Source organism: Aulonocara stuartgranti (genome assembly GCF_965226115.1).
Source record: "Aulonocara stuartgranti genome assembly, chromosome: 14".
Taxonomy (NCBI): Eukaryota; Metazoa; Chordata; class Actinopteri; order Cichliformes; family Cichlidae; genus Aulonocara; species Aulonocara stuartgranti.
Genome location: NC_138950.1, coordinates 27,596,115 through 27,614,677, shown reverse-complemented (window position 1 = coordinate 27,614,677; position 18,563 = coordinate 27,596,115). Strand labels below are relative to the sequence as shown.

The following is an 18,563-nucleotide window of genomic DNA, read 5'->3' as shown; positions in this document are numbered from 1 at the left end:
ATTTGCTTTGAGGTTCTTTCAAAAGTTTAAATTACCGCTGTGCCAGCCTTTGAAGCAGGTCAGCCACTAATCTGAAGGTCGGTGGTTCGATCCCAGGCTGCATCCTGGCTGCATGCCAAATATCCTTGGGCAAGATACTAACCCCGTGTTTGCCTACTGGTGGTGGTCAGAGGGCCCAGTGGCGCCAGTGTCCGGCAGCCTCGCCTCTGTCAGTGCGCCCCAGGGCAGCTGTGGCTACAATGTAGTTTGCCATCACCAGTGTGTGAATGTGTGGATGACGGGTTGTGTGAAGTGCTTTGGGGTCCTTAGGGACTAGTAAAGCGCTACACAAATACAGGCCATTTACCATTTGGACCAAGTCTGCAGTGATGATGGAGAGGAAGTGCAGGTGAGACTGTCATAATATGCATTGTCTTTCTGCAGGGGGGCATAGCATTTGAATATTAGTTACACTGAAGCATATGCATATTTAGAAAGCAGTCTTTAGTCTTTCTCCCAACTTTTGAGTCTTCTCTACGGTGGCCCTGAGAGGCAGCAACTTAAGAAAACACCACCAATAAGAAAAAAGCACACAAAACACAACGGAAATAGGAAAAAACGACAACGGAAATAGGAAAAAACAGATTTCCAAAAGCACAAGGGAAGTGTTTCTGGGGAGACAATAACCCGCCGGACCAGTTGCAGGAACCAAAATATGCTAAGAATTGCTCTGGGATACGCTTAAAAGAAGTGGAGGATCTATCAGTTGTGAGGAAAGAAAAGATGAGAGGTAAGTGTGTTAGTCTAACTATTAGCCTAAAAATCCGTCACCAGTATTATATGAATCATGAAAACAAGCCTACCATGTTTTGGGTTCCTGCAAGTGGTCCGTCGGGTTATTGTCTCCCCAGAAACACTTCCCTTGTGCTTTTGGAAATCAGTTTTTTCCTATTTCCGTTGTCGTCTTTCCTGTTTCTGTTGTGTTTTGTGTGCTTTTGCAGCGTTTTTCTTATTGCTGGTGTTTTCTTAAGTTGCAGTTTGTTTGGCCTCTCAGAGCCACCGTACTTCTCTCTACTATTCTATAATAGTATCTGGTGCAAACTCAACTTAAAGAAACTTGAATAGAGGGATCTTTGATGCTCTGAATCTCTGCCCTGACCACATTATCTGTGTTGTTTCTTGGTCTCAGGACCTTACAAATAACAGAGAGTAGGTCTGCTCAGTGCCTGCTGCTGCTGATATGTCAGGGGCTTCCATGTCAAACTACTTGAAAGCTCAGTTGTCTATTTCCACAGCCTCTGCTTTTTTCTGCTCCCATCAAGTCACAAACAGGAGAGTCACTAATCCAGAACTTTAATCAAAGGGCTAGAAAAAAACAGGGTACTCTATCTCGCAGGTGCTATCGGCAGACCTGGCACCACACTGAAGCCCAACTAGGACAAAAACTGCCAGAAGGATTGCGTGGTGGATTCAGTGACGCTGAGCTGCCATCCTGATTTCTCAGAGCCTGTTGAGAAAGCAGAGCAAGAGATGCTCATCAAAGTCACAGTGCTCCCTGGTCCCACTCACTCCAAGTCTCCTCCTTCCTCCTCTCCAGTCACTCTGACATCATTCTTAATATTCTTAATATTATGTCTGTTCCCCACACTAGGATAATCCTCACAGTGTGTAATAAATGATCATAACAAAGTCCGCTATGACTTTGCGGTTAGCATTTAGTGATGATGTCCCATGTGGAAAGTGCCAGCGATTGTTCCCTTGGCATGTTTAAGCAAATGCTAGTATGCTGTTTGCAATGGCTTTGTTTTTCTCAGCATGAATTAGATGTGTTGTTGCACCACTGCGATATAGCACCTGAGACAGAGTGAGGGTGTCACAGCTGTGATGTGTGAAAACACATGAAATTATAAAAACATGTGTCTGTACTGTGGGAAAAGCTTTGACAGTAAAATGACTCATTAACCTAGGCACCCCATGACATTTACCTTGGGTTAAAAAGAGGCTTTGTTATATATTAATGTGCATTTCCTATGAGACAGTAATATTATATCATATTAATCCTTAACCTGTATAATATTTCTATTTTTATTTGTATTTTTAAATCTTTTGTATATTATTCTATTGGAACATTTAACCATCTGTTTTATGCAACTTGTAGCTTTCATTATCTAGGCCTTAAATCTTATAGAATAACAACAACAGTGTAATCTGAGCATCAACTTTATGTAACTGGATATCAAATGAAGTCCCCTAATGTTATCCCCAGAGTAGGCCCTGCTATTTGTGTTGGTAATGTCTATGCAGTGGAGACCAAGGGCAGGTTCTTCATTAGTGTTTCATTAGAAAAATCACACGGCCCACCACCAAACAAAAATGTCACAAAAGCATATTGATAACTTTTCCTCTTCCACCAGGTGTAGCAGAATTGGTTCAGTTTGTCCCCAGTGCACCCTTTTTGCTTTCGTCTGACCACTACTCATGCTAGGGCCTCATCTAGGTCAGGATTTTGTCCAGGACCAGTTCAGATTGACTACTTTTTCTTTTCAAATATTTATTTATTGCTATTGTTTATTGCTGCGTCGTCTCACAGCATGACTATTACGTCATTTCTTCTTCGTCTTCTTCTGTTTTACTGGCAGTTAGCAACCCATTTAATTAGAGCAGGTAGTTGTACTGCCCTCTAGTGGAAGAGGATGTCATTGTTCTGCCCGTAACTCACGCCGATTGCTGAGAGTACTAATCAGGTGGAACCAGATAATCTTCCACGGCACACCTGATCTTTTCTCATATCACAGCTACGTGCTGTGGCACAGTGGTTGGGAAGCACTGCACCATACCATACCAAATATGCATCAGGCAGACCTCCAGGTTTTAAACAAATCCCCAGGTTATCAGAGGTTATTTGGAAGAACAATAAAGGTAAAAAGTGAATATTTGCCAATTTGACCCCATAGTTGTCAAAAAGTGCCGTTTTCCTACAGTATGAAATTATCAGTGTTAAAATTGCTTTAGGCGGTGGTTTGAAAAAGCATTGTTGCTGATGGTTGATTGTTTGTCGGGATTCCAGGCTCCAGATGCCTCCAGAAAAAAGAAGGAAAAGGAAGGTAAAAAAGTGTGATTCTCAAAAGGTGTTCTCAATTAGCACGCAACGGAAATGTAGACATACAATCAACTGAGCACATACAGCATGCTTTGAAATTTATTAGCATTTAGTAACAGTGTTAACAATAGTAATAGTAGTAGTAGTCCAGTAATCTGAGTGTAAACTTTATATTTAGAACCAGTTGTTGTTGTTTTGAGAAAGTTTAAAGTTTAAGTCTTCAGTAGCAGAAAGAGGTGACCTGCCAGGCAAAACAGGTCCCGAATCCTAGATCATTGATTATTGCAATAAAAGGTTAGGCTCAATTTGTTTAGGTAATCAAGTCATTAGGCAAGCTGTCAATCATATTCAGTGACAGGTATGTTGATAAATAAACTATATATGGACCAAAGTGTGAACCACTTACACATTACATATAGAGGAGCTGGTCAGCCATGAGAACCCAAACCACGAAGCTCCTGGTGTACAGTTTTTGTGCTGATGTTAATGCCAGATGAAGTTTGGTACTGCAGTTATAGAGAAAGCAGAGCTTTTTGAAACTCTGTGTCTGGGTTGCTGTGGTTGCTAAACACTTTTGAATTTACAGCATTATATCATATATTTTTGTAAAGGCAGGCTGGGTGGCTAGGTGCTTAATTTGTATACATGTGTGGTAACTCGAAGATAACTGGATAAAAAACATCTGAATTCAAAGATTAAGAGCTGTGGGTCAAAATTATTCTCCATGTAGTGTATTTGTTGTTAGTAACTTAAACCACACTCATTCCATAGTTGGTTTGTATCTTTACAAACTTCATATAAACCCACCTTAGAACTCTGCAGTAATGGAAGGTGATCAGACAGTAACACTGCACTTTCCCTGCACTCCTGTCGGGTTTTTGCTTGGACTTGGACTCTATTCACCTCTATTCACCCGTTTGTTTATTCCGTTTTGTTGTTGCCGTGCAATGGCTTTCCAGAGTCATCTCCAGACAGACTGATGGGGAAAGAGAGAACACGGGGTAATAAAATGTTCCTTTGCAATTTATTTTCTTTTTTATGTTCTTCTATATTCCTTCCCCAAACCCTTTAAGTGCTTGTGGACACTGGACAAGATCAAAAGAGTAGCCATCAAAGCAAGATTGCTTCACTTGATGTTTATCTCCACACTTAGAAGAAGCATTTTGAATTAGCCATCACTCTCTGCCTTTGGGACCTTACGCACCTCTTAGGAAAAAAAAAGTCTCTTTCTGTGCGATAGCATTGCTTGGAGCTTGCCTCTTCATTTCGATCAAAGGAGGAAGAAAGACTACCGTCAAAAAGGTTATGTCAGCCTGAGAATTTCTGGTAGCCTAATGCAAAGTCTTTCAAATCAATAAGACATCAAAGCTGTCTCCTGGATTAACCCCCACCATGTTTTCTTCTGTTAAAGAAGCGTTATTGTCTTGTATTGATGCACAGAGGTTGATGGAAAAAGTGAAATTAAAGAGGACATGGCGTGCAGATCATTTATTTCCTCTCTAGCTGCGCATAGACCGTACAGTACCAATCTAATGTGTTTCTTTTCTCTGTGCTTGCAGAGCCTGAAGATGCCAATCAGGGCCCACCTGTCTGGCCACTGATTGTCTTGTCTGATGAGCCAGAGATGTTTGTTATAAGCATGGTGTGTTTCAGCAGAAGGGTTTTGCTGTCATGTAATATGAAGCCATCCTGTAGTTTAACTAACAAAAATAAAAGTATATGTAGCCTTTAGAAAGGAAGAATGTGATTCTCTGATGATTAGACTAAAGAATTCAGTACTGAGTCATTTGAAGGATCAGAGGAAATTATGTCTGCTTTTTGTGTTCAAAACTTTACAGAATGTTGTTGGAGTACCTGCCCCCAAAATTTCTGTGCGGTAAATTGAAAAGAATTTTATCTTGGAATATGGAACATCTAAGCTCAAGGCTAAAAGACTACAAGTCTTAAAATAAGATTTTGTTACTGTTCATTCTTTAAGATATGACTTAATCATGCCAATTACTATTGTACCTCAAAGCTAGATACAGTACACGATTCCTAGCCTACGAAAAATACTGTATATTAAAGCACACTTTGAGTAAAAAAGCCTTTAATTTGCTCAGAGATTTACACTCATCAAGGCATGGGATGAATTTTGAGCTTTAAATGATTTCTTTGAACTGTTCTTTTTCCAGCGTGGAATGATTGTACATCATATTGTACCTTAATCACTGTAAAAAAATAGTAATAGGGCACAAGTTTACAAAAGTATACATGCAGACTAAAACGTACACATTGTATACATCGAAAAAGCAGTTCAAAGAAATCATTAAAAGCCACAAACGTGTAAATCAAGTTTGAGAATAGAGCAACTTTAAGCTATCTTTAGTATTGCAAGGTTGCATGTGAGTGCATGTAATTTTAACATAATCTGAATGTAATTTGTCTGTGCTCTAGGTTAAACCGAGTGGTTACACTTTTGTTGGCTAATTCTATTAAATAAATGAATGAATAAATAAATAACTGCCAGAAAGCAGTAAAATGCTGCAAACAGTCTTTTTGTCTCAATTAGTATTTTTGACCAAACTGTTTTTTTCCCACTCACTGGCTTTTTGAACCAAGCTGGTTTGATATCTTTATTAATCAAGAGGATGTAGCCTTATCGTAATAGGATAAGCAATTAATGTGTGTTTGTGTGTGTGAGATTAAAGTGAACATCAACACGAGCTTAATGACTTCATTTCTTTTCTACTCAGACCTCATTAAAATGCCCAATAACTTCATTAATTGGTGCCAAAACCTCATTACAATCCTCCAAGACCTCATCATAGCACTAGGACAACAGTGCTATGTGACTATCATTTCAAATTAATAACTCAATCAGAAGTTACTGTACCTTCTTGTCTATAGATTACAGTGGGTTAAACATAAACACGGAAAAAAAGTAGTTGCAACAAAAGTTGATAAGCCAGTTTTAATATCAGGAAACGTATCCCTGTTACTTTATCACTTTCATCATTATCAGCAATGCAAAAAATTGTGAGGTCATTACCTTCCTTTTGACAACAATGTGCAAATTTTGTTTAACAATTCTCACAAATAGGCTCTCAATTTTAAACATCGTCAACTAATTAAAATGTTGGAACACAAGAAAAGTGAAAAATTAGCAAAAACAATGCTTTATTACTTAATACCTTAATATGTGTTGAGACACAATAAAGAAACTAGCCTGAAACAAGAACTTTTACATTAAAAGTAAAACATTTGATCCGTTGGCTGTATAGTTTTGATATTTTTTCCAATGTTTAATGATGTAACTCTATAATATTTTAGTTTTACTTTGTCTTGCTTGCTTGGATTACGGCATTAAATAGATTTTTTTTTAGCTGATATTGAGTGATTTGATTTCACATGTATTCCTGCAGCTTTGTTTTTAGTCTTTCCTTAATTGCATGTGGGCATGAACAGTGGCTATGTGGGCCTGCAGGACAAACGTGGCATCAAAGAAAGGCAGCCATCTGTTCATACCTTCTGACACCAATTGCGTGGTTGTATATGTGCTTGTATAAACTCGTCTAACCATTCAAGTGTCTTTGTGTGTTTCAGGTGCAGAACCTGGAAATTAAGAAATTTGGAAAAGAAAAACAAGAATAAGACTGAAGATGTTGTCGGCTTTCGTTGCTGTGCTTCGGACCTTCACTGAGCTGTAAGACCATTGCTTTCTGCTTTTCTTAATTTCCTGCATGAACCATACGGTCCAGTTACTGTTCAGTCTTTTAAGTGTTTGAACAATATCCATTTTTATATTTTTGTCTCTGTGCAGCACCTTCTTAGCTTTAATCCGAGAGTTTGAATATTCAGGAATTAAACAAATCCTAGAAAGCCCCCCCATTTTCATAGGCTTAAAAGTAATTGGACAAACAGGCCTAATTTTAAATATACTACTTTTAATACTTGTGTGGAAATCTTTCTCAAACAATAACAGCCTGAAATCTAGAACCAAATGGATGTCACCAAATGCTATGATTTGCCATGAGGGGCTTCAATTCAATACAGTTCATTTCAGTTTTATTAATATAGCATTTAATCACAACAATTGCCTTAAAGCGGTTTGCAAGGTGAGGTAAATACTCTACAATAATATAAACGATACTGATATCCAGGAAAATGAGGTTTCCAGCCTCTAATTTAATAGATGGCTAATGCAGGTAATTAGTAATACTTAAACTTCTATCATTAACTTGTGGCCCGTCAATTTTTCACATGTTAAGCTGCTAGTGAGGGGAGGGGCTTTGTGCCTGCTGTTTGCAGCTATGAAGAATTGTTGTTGTTGATACAGTTATAAATGTGTAGCGATCTAATCCAAGAGTAGTTTTAGTATTTATTGTCAGTATCAAAGTGACAATTTTCAGTAACATAGGCAGCAAAGGGTACCCACCATGGTACCCACATGTCACCGTTTGTAGTGGCCAAAAAAAAAAACTACCTTAATTTGCTGCTTGTTTGTTGAACTTCAGTAACTGAAAACCATGATCTATTGGCCTGAGATCAGGTGACAGACCTAGCTATTGAAGAATATCCCATCTCTTCACCTTGAAAAACTCTTAGGTTGATGTTAGAGTATGCTTTGAGTCATCAGTCATATCCACTGGCAGCCACGATGTTTGACAGATGATGTGGTTTCTTCTTCTTCCTGCATTTCTCTTCCTATCACTCTGGTACAAGTTAACCTTGGCTTCATCTGTCTAAAAATTGTTGTGAAGGTTCTTAGTTATGATTTCTGGCAAAGTCTAACCTGGACTTCTTAGTCTTGAGTGTAACCTGTGGTTCCCACCATACTGTAAACCTTCTGTATTTCCATCTCATAGCCATCTCATAACTGTAGACTATGAAAATGACACAACTGCCTCCTGAAGTCTTCTTAACTTGTTTACTTGTTGGGAAACTGTTTTTCTGTCATCATCCATTTAAGTCATCTTCTGTGGTCTTTAAGGTCTTTTTGGTGTTGCTGACCTGATTGTTCACTCCTAAAACTTTTTCTCTGTCTCTCTGAAAGGTTTATTTTTTTATTTTTATTTTTTTTTCCAGCCTAATGACAGCCTCCTTCACTTGCATTGGCATTTTTTTTAGACCTCACATTTAGAGATGGGTTCTCTGGCACTAAACAGCTGCCTCAGTTTTAAACTTGGCGTCAGTTTGCTGTTTTTGTTGTGAAATAATGAGGGAACATCCCTCACTTGGCAGGCATTGTCAAATTACTTTTGAACCTCTGAAAACAGGGGCCATGTATAAATATGGCTGTAATTCCCAAACAGTTAATAAAAAGGTTTTTGCTAAACTTCTTAAATTACAGCTGCAAGTCTGTCACATCTGGATTTTTGATCTACGGTCTACTGTTGTGGTGTGCAGTGTCAAAAGCACAGAAATAAATGTGATTTATGCAGCTTGTCTGTGGTTCTGTGGAGAGGTAGTTGCTTTGCTGCTGTTAGGTATCCATATATACGTTTTTTGTTTAAACTCAGGCAGTAAAAGGCTCCTACAATAACTCAGGCATTTTGTCTCTCTTCCACGCGGGGGCACGCTTTTTTTTGTTGTTGCTCCACCTCATTGACATCTTTCTTCATTCTGCGTGTGATTACAACACTTAATTGCTTCAGTTTATCACTTTAGCTAGAATGGGAAAAAAGGCACAAAGCTGGAGTTATTCTGTCTTTATGCTGCACAGCTGCCTCTTCTCTCATTCTCCCCCTCCCTCTCCTGTTGCTACTTCAATCATGAAACTGATCAATGATCAGCTGATCGGCTTTTCTCTCTTGTTTGTTTATCGCCCACTTTGCGCCAGAAAGAGGAAACCAGCAGATGTCGCGCTAAACAACAGCAGCACGTTTAAGCTTGATCAGCTGTTGTTAGAATTGATTTAATATTAATTTCTAGTATCAGCTGATGTTTGCTGGAGCCACAGCTGTAAAGCTGCTGGTCATGATGTCGGTTTAGATATGTGGTGAGAGGGAAACATGAAGATGAAACCAGGAGATGTCCTTACTGGATCATCAGAGCTGTGATGGAGAAACAGGTTTACCTTTTAGGTGACATGGATGAGTTGAAGTTATGAACTGTTTCTGAGAGACAAATAACACCAGGATCCTTTTTATGTAGCTGACAGCTGGTAACTGTGCAGGGGCGGGTCTAGCAAAGTTTTGCCAGGGGGCCAGGTAGGGCATTAACAGGGAAAGGTGGGCACAAAGAAATACTTTTCTTTCTTATTCTCATTTAAAATACCTAGTTTTTATTAAATAATTATCTAAATCTTACAACCAAAGTTTTTATCTGACGTAAAATGTATAGAAATCATACATATACCAACAAGACTGTACATCACTGTCACAACAGCGTTTGTTTTCAGTCAAAGTCTTTATGGCTTTACTACCTGGTGGGTCGGTCTGTAGTAAAAATGCCCAATTTTTTTGTCCCAGTCCAGCCCTGCAGGTTAATACTGGCAGTGTCACCATGCCAGCTGACTGTATTTCATCATCAGCCAGTGTTGTTCTTGATCAATATTACCAAAGTTTACCATAAGGCAGCATAGAAAGTATTTACTTGCTTTCAGGTTTTATTCAAATGTTAGTCTTTTCAGTTGTTTCCCCACTTTTTTCCTGTTTCAAAATCAAACACCAGTTTGTGAGAAGATTATCTTCTTTTTTTAACAGGCAGATAAAGTTTTACATTGGAACTGGCTAATTTGTCAATTGTTTGTTACAAATGTTCGTATTTTAATTTTCAAAAATGTTTTTGCCCAAAACATATGTGCACTATATGTCAGTAAAAATACTATGCAAATATTGATGTCCTTGAATGCTGAGTAAACACTGACTGATTGTATCTCTTGTACTTTATCAACGCAGTATCTAAAAACTTTGCACCGTAGTGGTTAAAATCTCATTCTAATAAGAGTTAAAAGTGCATTTGGTTATTAGGTTTATAGGATTATTGAATTATGGTTAACGGTTGGTAGAATTTTTTTTTTAAACATTATCTGCCAATTACATCTGCCACCCTTCTCCAAATCTGTGCCCCTACCTGGCCCCCCCAACAAACATTTTCTAGACACGCCACTGGCCGGCGGAGCTCACGGGCGCGTCACTGCAACTCCCCCTGGCTTCTGCTCCGCGGCTGCTGAGTGAGCCCTCATCTGGGACTCTCCTCAGCTCTTTCTGGGACAGTGGCGCGGCTGCCCCTCTGTTGGTCTTCCTTGGTCTCTTGTGTTCTGGGGGCCTCTGGATGTCTGGAGTTTTGATCTCCTCCATACCTGCTTCACGCCCTGGAGGACGGGGCTGTGGCCCCCCCACACCCTCTAGCAGATCATTACATGAAGGAACCTTTTAAAAAAAAAAAAAACAAGCGCGTCCATGCTCACAGGTGTACACACGGGTGATCACACCCACAAACTACACCCTTTTTGGCTCCTACCTCAAAGCACACTGTGTTCTGTTGATCTTATGTGCTGCACAATAATGTTTAATATTTAGTATTTACTGTCATATTCCCATATATCATTGTGATGTTGTTTATTCTATTACTCTTGTTCTCTTCTGCTTGCTTTCTTTTTTCTTTCTCAGCAGGTGATCCAGGTGATCGATAGATGCATTTTTTTTCTCTGCCCGTTCTGTTGGTTTTTGTCTTTTGCCCTTCTCCCCCGTCCCTCTTCTCAGCTGTTTCTCTTTCCCTCTCTCTTTCTCCCCTTCTTTCCCCCAGTCAAGTCTGTCCCGTATTCATTAAGTGAAAATAAAATAAACAATAAAAGGTGAATCAAATGGACCATTACGGCAAGGCTGGGATGGTCAATTTGGTAAAGTAAATCCGTTGGGCATCTTTCTTTGCCTTTAGACAACAATTCTGATGGCAAAAGAGCCAAACGGGACAGGCCAAAAAAAAACAAACAAAAAAAAAAACAAAAAAAAAAACAAAAAAAACCACAAAAAACTAATGGACACCAAGCTGCTGAGAGAGCACGGTACTCTGAGATACACCTCATCAACGGCAACAGCAGCGGCGTCTCACCAGTGCGACTTGCATAACAGGTGCCACCAGTCCCTCGTCAGACAGAAAAATAAATGGGACAGATGGTGCTAAGAGAGGGGGTTTGTTTCATGTAATATCAGAGGGATGTGGGGTTTTTTGGTGGTAACTTAACACCAAACAAAAGGACAATGTGCATGGAACAGATTTCCCTGGAATGACATAGCCATCTAGAGTTTAATGTGTCTATAAATAAGAATAGATGAATAAGGATGATAATATTGGGCTGCATGAATGTGTACTGTAGGGCAGAGAAGACAAATGGTAAAGGGCATCAGAAGCACCTGCCTCAGATGCTCCGATTATTCTGGCTCAATCAACTGGGACACGCTGAAGTAGAGCAGAAGATAATTGCAGGTCAAACTACACTTTGGGAAAAGAACAACTTGAATGTGTGGGATACATACAGGTGCATGAATGGGATTCATTTGTCATCACTAGTCTTTGTGGGCATACGTTGGGGGCCGCAGAAAATAGACCTGAAGGCTGGTTGGAAAACTAAACTGTTTTGGCTCATGCGCCATGTGGTTTTTCATTCAGGTGAGTGGGCACCATCCAGTGTTATTTATTTCCCATAATGCACCCACAGTGACACTAAATTTTTTGTGTTCAAGATAGTCGGACAGCAGCCCCCAGGCTCAATTATAGAGCACCATTCTTAAAGCAGCTCAAATATCATTTTAAATTTGCTGACAAATGCCAAAATGTCTAACCTGTAAAAGTCTAAACAGCTATTAGATACATGTATTTGATGCAAGATGCATCTTGTCATCTTGGGTCATCTGCTGGGTTCGCAGCCTTTGTGCGCTTTCATAGCGATCTAGCTGAACAGGGAGCCGCTCGAGCTCAGCTGGGATCCTATATTACACGGCACTCCAGCTCCACATTCTAGGAGCTGTCCAAATTGTTTGGGAAAATTGCTACCAGTATTAAAGGCAGCGAGCCTGCTTTACTTTGTTGTAAACATAAAATAGTGTCAAATCAAGAGCTTTCTCCTGCAAGCGTGGCGAGCGGGGCTGCATTTCTTGCGTGGTGTGCAGGTGTGTGGTGCTGTAAACATGTAATCTGTGCTCAGGGGGCCATGTCTGAAGTAGACTAATCAGAGAGAAGATGGGACTTTAACAGCAGGTGTAAATCAGCAATGATTTTCCTTTGTATTTTTTTCCCCCCTCTTTTCTCACCCTCTCTCAGTTTCTCTCTGCGCATGAATGAGCTCACCATTAAGCGAAACAATGCTAATGGATAATGGTCTGTGGCTTCTGTGCTGCCCTCCCTGGGCTCCTTCTCTATGGATTTTAGCTTCCATGTCCTTCGTATCCAATTTCCTATCCATATAGATTGTCCTTCTTTTTGTTGATGATTTAACAAAGGTCAAGAAGTCTCATCATAGCTTGGTTCGTGTCCAATCTCAGGATCACTGCAAGACTGCCATACAGGCTGTGTTTCTCTTAGTTTAACAGACCGACAGAAGGACAGTCATGCTGCGCTCATGTCTACCCTCTAGTGCAAAATGTTTTCTGTAACGGAAAAAGAAAACATTGATTTTTCTGCAGAAGGACACAAAGAGCAACTTTGACTTTTCAAGCCAATGGTGGGAGGTGTGAAAGGCTCAGTTATGAGTGTTGTTCCAACATCACGCCTCTCAGTTTGCCACCAAGGTCAAGGAAACTGTTTGGAAACTGGAGCAACAGATTAAACTCCCTCACCATGATTTGTATGTCTGTAGAGAAGCTGTGATGTCATGCTGAGCAAACAAACAAAAAAAAGGGGTTGACAACCTTTTCACGAGAGGGCTTGAAGAAGAAGAAGAATGAGGTGATGGTTTTACACTTGCTGTCACCATTTCACCATGTCACCATCCTCTGCTAAACTGAACACAGCCGGTCCGTTCATTCGAACGGGTTCAGAGCAGCAGCTCTGAACCCAGAGCTGCAGCGAAGTTCACCTGCAGATAAGGTGAACTTCGCTCAACTTCTGTCCAGATGCAATGTGATAACGTTCCTATTAAAGTGTTATTTTCCGTTTCCGATAGTAGTCTTCCGTTTCACTACTATCACAGGCTGATTCTTTTCAAGAATGTATGTAGATCAGGAGTGTCAAAGATAAGGCCTTGTAGCCGGAATCAGCTGGGTAAAGAGTCCAATCCTGCCCGACTGCATGGCTTGGGTGAAGAATGGCATAGATTTTGGCTTTTTAATGATGTTGTCTTAAGTGTTATAGCATTTGCTACATTCATACTACATCAAAGTACTATTCATTACTAATAGAAAACCAAATGACAGAAAAGTTCCTGTTTTTACTCTACCTACCTTAGAAATATAAAGCAGACAAAGTTTTTCAGTAAGAAAAATAAACTTTGTTTTATAATTACAAGACAGTCTGGGCAACGAGCTACAATAACCTTTTCTGCACTTTATACTTTTTTTCCCTTCCAGTTCATGCCCAGTTATGTAGCACCAAATCACAACAAGAGTTGCCTCAAGGTACTTTATATTGTACGGTAAACATCCTACAATAATACAAAGAAAACTCCAACAATCAGATGACCCCCTATAAACAAGGACTTTAACAGGAAGAAACCTCTGGGAGAACCAGGCTCAGGGAGGACGGTTCTGCTGTGACTGGTTGGGGGTGAGGGCAGGAAGTCAGGACAAAAGACATGCTGTGGAAGAGAGACAGAGATTAATAACAAGTATGATTAAATGCAGAGTGGTGTTTAAACACATAGTGAGTGAAGAAGAAACACTCATTGCATCATGGGAAGCCCCGCAGCAGTCTAGGCCCATTGCAGCAAAACTAAGGGAGGATTCAGGTCACCTAATCCAGGCCTAACTATATGCCTTTAAAAAAGGGAATGTTTTAAAGTTTTATGAACGTTTAGAATTTTAATAAAGCAGTACTTTTTTTATCGTGTAGAAAAACTTCGACGTGTGATTGAAATTGCACTTCTTTTTCTTACATTACGATATCTCAGGGTTCAAATGTGTGGTTAAACTTCTTTACACTGACATAAAGGGGACTTTGACTGGTTACCCCTTGAGGTGAAGGTTGTTGTGATTTGATAGATTACAAATGAAACTGACTGGAACTGATGTGGCCACCTGGAGATCAAAGGCCTGTATTTGGCCCACAATGTAGGATCAGTTTTACATCCCTGATATCAATATTGAAATTAATTATGCAAAAGGGAGCATAAAGGTTTATACTAACTGCTTGTAAATTTTCTTGTTTTTAGAAAAAAAAGTCATGATCATGACAAAATACCGAGTTAAGTGCAGTAAGTATAAGAGCGCTACAATATAATAAACCTAAGAAACAGCCACGCATTCTGGTCCATTATACTGTGTTTACCGTGGAGAGAGTGAAAGTCATGAATCGTGATCAGTGGTATTTGTATACTGTCGGGTATAGTAGACAAACCCATTCCAATGCAGCATATAAAGGAGTGTCTGCTGAGCTGCAGGCTAGGCCTGGCTTGCCACATGGAGGAGCAGGAATAATAAGAAGTGAGATTGAAGGTCATTAAGGGCACACAGATTTGTTTGTTGCACAATTGTGGCTGATACGCACATATATATATATATATATATATATATATATATATATATATATATGTATATATATATATATATATATATATATATATATATATATATATACATATATATATACACACACACATATATATGACGAACCTATGTAAAATTTTTATTTAGCCCCTAAGGGTAAATAATAAGGCAGTGAGCTCACTGCGTATAGAGAGGAACATATGCAATAATATGCTTATAGCTGCTCGTATGACACAAATACTGAAAAGCAGACACAGCCACAGCACATAAACATGTATATAAAGTACGTTGTAGACAAAAACACAGACCAGGATCTTTGAGCAGATGTTCTGTGGTTGTAGTGATCAGATGGACACTGTTTTATCTGTCCTGGAGACAGCATAACGGTTGTAGGATGCTTGAGTAAATCTGGCTTCTGCCATCTGTCCCAGTGACTCCCTGTACACAGACTGGATCTCACAACACGATACAAACAATCAGAAGGGCCCTTTGACGGGACGAAATCTTTGTGAAAGTGCCATGTCAGCAAAGACTGAGAATGTTCCAGGTTTTTAGAGTGAGAAAGAACTAATTTCAGTGCTATCTGAAATCATTCCTACCACTCTTATGAAACTTACTTAAAGATCAAGCTACAGTTCAACTCAGCAGAAACGCTGAAAACATGGATTAACGACTAGTCTAGTTTTGATTTTAAATTACTTTCTTATATGTTTTTGTTTGCATTTGTCAGTGACTCTTCTCATGAATCCCAATTAGCTAGTGGAGGCCTCAGGAAGTAATTTCTCCAAGTAGTGGTAAAAAAAAACCAAAACAGTTGTTGTGTTGTTTCCACTTACATTTTTAAAAATGTTTTTGCCAGATTGAAGGAGAAAGACGTATCCTTTTTTACCGTTTCCTTTTCTTAACCGTTCTTTAAAGGCCTATATAAACGAAACTCTGTAGAAAAAAATTGCGAGTCCAGTTACACATTACACCTACACAAGCTGCTGGGCCACAGAAACCCATACCCCGAAGCATCTGGTGCACCGTTTTTGTGCTGATGTTAATGCCAGAGGACGTCTGAACGCCTCAGCACTCGGCGACCCTGCTCTATGAATTCATGTAGTCTTCCACTTCATGGCTGAGATGCAGGGGTTCCTAAACTTGTCCACTTTGCAGTAATACTGCTTACAGCCGATGGTGGAATATGCAGGGGGAAAGAAATATTTAAAATATTAAATATGATAAACTTGCAGCAGCAGCAGCCTTTTACAGTACTACACTCGAATTTAGTGAGCTCTTTAGAACGATCCATTCTATCACAAGGAATGAAGACTGCAGGGCTGGGTGCTTGATTTTACACACCTGTAATCATGTAGAAAATGTATAGAAAACAACAAAATTTAAAGATTCAGAGTATTGGGGCAGCTGATTACAATTACAGCTGATGAAATATGTGTAAGAAAAAGCTTTTTTTTCAAATTTTACCTTGTCAGAGCAACAAAATCAGTTTTATAATATAATGGTTCTCTATGGTATTGTTGTTAATAGTGATGGTGAAACAGCGTGAAAAACTGAACACTGAAACCAGGGGATCCTTTTTCCTAACAGTGTAGAGGAGCAGACCTGTGATGAGAGAATTATTATAATAATAAAAATATATTTTATTTGTGGGCACCTTTCACAACACCCACAGACTCCTTGCAAGGAGTTAAATACCAAAATCACAACTAATTTGAAAAACTAGCAGACAACCACAATTAGTTTCATGTAATGTTGTTTCTTTGTAAAAGCTTAAAAAGCGCTTATGAGAAGAGTCTCAGGGAAGAAACTGAAACGTCCAGTGCAGGGGATCTCAGTCTAATTTATTTAAACTACAAATCAGGAAGAGCCAGCTCTTTGCACCATTTGACTGAGACAAAATTCAGCTTGCAGCCAGCAGCCTCTCCTGCAGGCATCTTGTTCATGACCTTTCAAATGATTGCTGATTAAGAGCACTCAGCCGCCTCCAATGGGGGAGATGAGTGAAGCGAGGAGAGCAGAGGAGAGGTGGAGGAGGGCTGCCCTGTCTAAACAACTGTGTGTAGTGAGATTTTAATTCAGTGTTTACAGTCTTTTCTATCAGCTGAACACACAAACACACACACACACTGCTGAGATAGAAAGTTATCAGTCTGTCAGTTAGTGTTTTTTCAGTAAACACGCACACTGTTAGACTTTTCATCGCCACTTTACGGTAACATACTGGTGTCACTGTTGCCAGCGTCATACCGTGACGCCGTGTTACGGTAGCTTACCGTTCTGCAGGATGATACCGTTTTTTGCTGGTGTGGTATAATACTCTTGGACAAATTATGGTAACGCACAGTAGCCTTTTTTACGGTATCTGTCGTTGTGTCGTAAATTACGTCAACAAAGTAACATCATACTGTGATTAATAAATTGGTATACTACCGTTTATTCACGGTATGTCACTGTAAGCCCGCTGCAAGGTAATACACTGCAATATATTAACCAGTAACTTACCGTTATCACGCATCATCAGTACCAAAAATATTCATCTCTGCTAGAGGATACAGTGTCCCAACAGGCGGTCATTTACTGTTTAACAGGTCGTAATTTACCGTAATTTCAGTTAACAGTAACATACTGTAAGAGACTGGAGGGTTCCAAAAAAACACACACACACAAAATATAATTCATGTGCTTTACACCACTTTATTTCAATTCAGATTTTTCCCTGCTGAAATACACATTTCCAAAATCAAAAACTGAAAAGAACTGAAAACATATTTTCATTGAGGAAGCACTTGTTTTTACTAAACCATGTAATCCATTATTTGCTCAGATGGTTGTACAAACAATAACGATATTATGTCATATCCATATCATGGCAGACAACATATGCTCAAGTGTTGGGTTTTCTTAGTTATATTTTGTAGGGTCTTAAACCTACAATGTGAAGTGCCTTGGCAATCATTTTGTTGGCACCATGCAAAAAAACTGAATTGTAATGAATATAATATCAAGCCCCACACTTCTGCCTTTATATACACTTTATATACACACCAAAATACTGGCTCACCACCAAATCAATGCACAAAACAGGGTCCACAAGGACATGGATGAGCGTGTGTGGTGTGAAGGAACTTGAGTGACCTGCACTGAACCCTGATCTTGCTTTGTGGACTGAGTTCATTGATTTGTAGGGTGAGCCAATACATGTGACAATTAAAGTGTAAGTAGCTGAAATAATTTTTAACAAATGGGTAAAAGAAGGAAAAAAAATCAAAACTATTGCACTCAAAAAACCTATTGGACAGAGACAGCATCTTGCAAGATGGCAAGAGGGCTTGTCTTCATTGTTGCTCGTCTTGTGTAAATGTCCAGAAAGCATGGGCCATGGATCATCTGTGGAGACATGGGTAACAGCACATTGGTCACTTAAATTATACATGAAATTCACTAAAAATGGCAAAAACAGTTACCTAATTTGAAGTTCTCCACTCAAATTCAGTAAGCCGCTGGAGGAAAGTTGTGACATGAGGGTGAACAACCTTTCGCTTCACAGTGGTCCCAGTCCTTCTGCTTGTCCCAACCTTGGAGGTACATTTGGCCGTGTGACCCTTGTGGTAACTGGATAAATTATTAAAACTATTAAACAATAAAAAAAAAAGATAGTCCAAGCATTAGCGCTTGCTGTTACAAGACGTCCAGGGGATGTGGGGCAGTAACAAAAAAGTGTCCAGGTTGAAAAAGGAAAAGACAGTAAGGCAACCTGGAAATTACACTGTATTTTTTAAGTTAAACTAGGTGGTCTAGCTGCTTTTCCTATCAAAAGAAAGAAACACAACAAAAGCTAGACGCTGCTCTTTTAAACA

General features: G+C 39.4%; 1 long non-coding RNA gene across 1 annotated transcript in view; it reads left to right on the top strand.

Annotated features, from left to right (window-relative positions):
* Window positions 1-18,563, top strand: part of LOC309687911 — a 96,618-nt gene that overhangs the window by 65,752 nt on the left and 12,303 nt on the right. Inside the window, exon 3 of the long non-coding RNA XR_014270905.1 lies at window positions 6,665-6,764. This is a non-coding gene — a long non-coding RNA (uncharacterized lncRNA). The remainder of the gene's footprint in view (window positions 1-6,664; window positions 6,765-18,563) is intronic.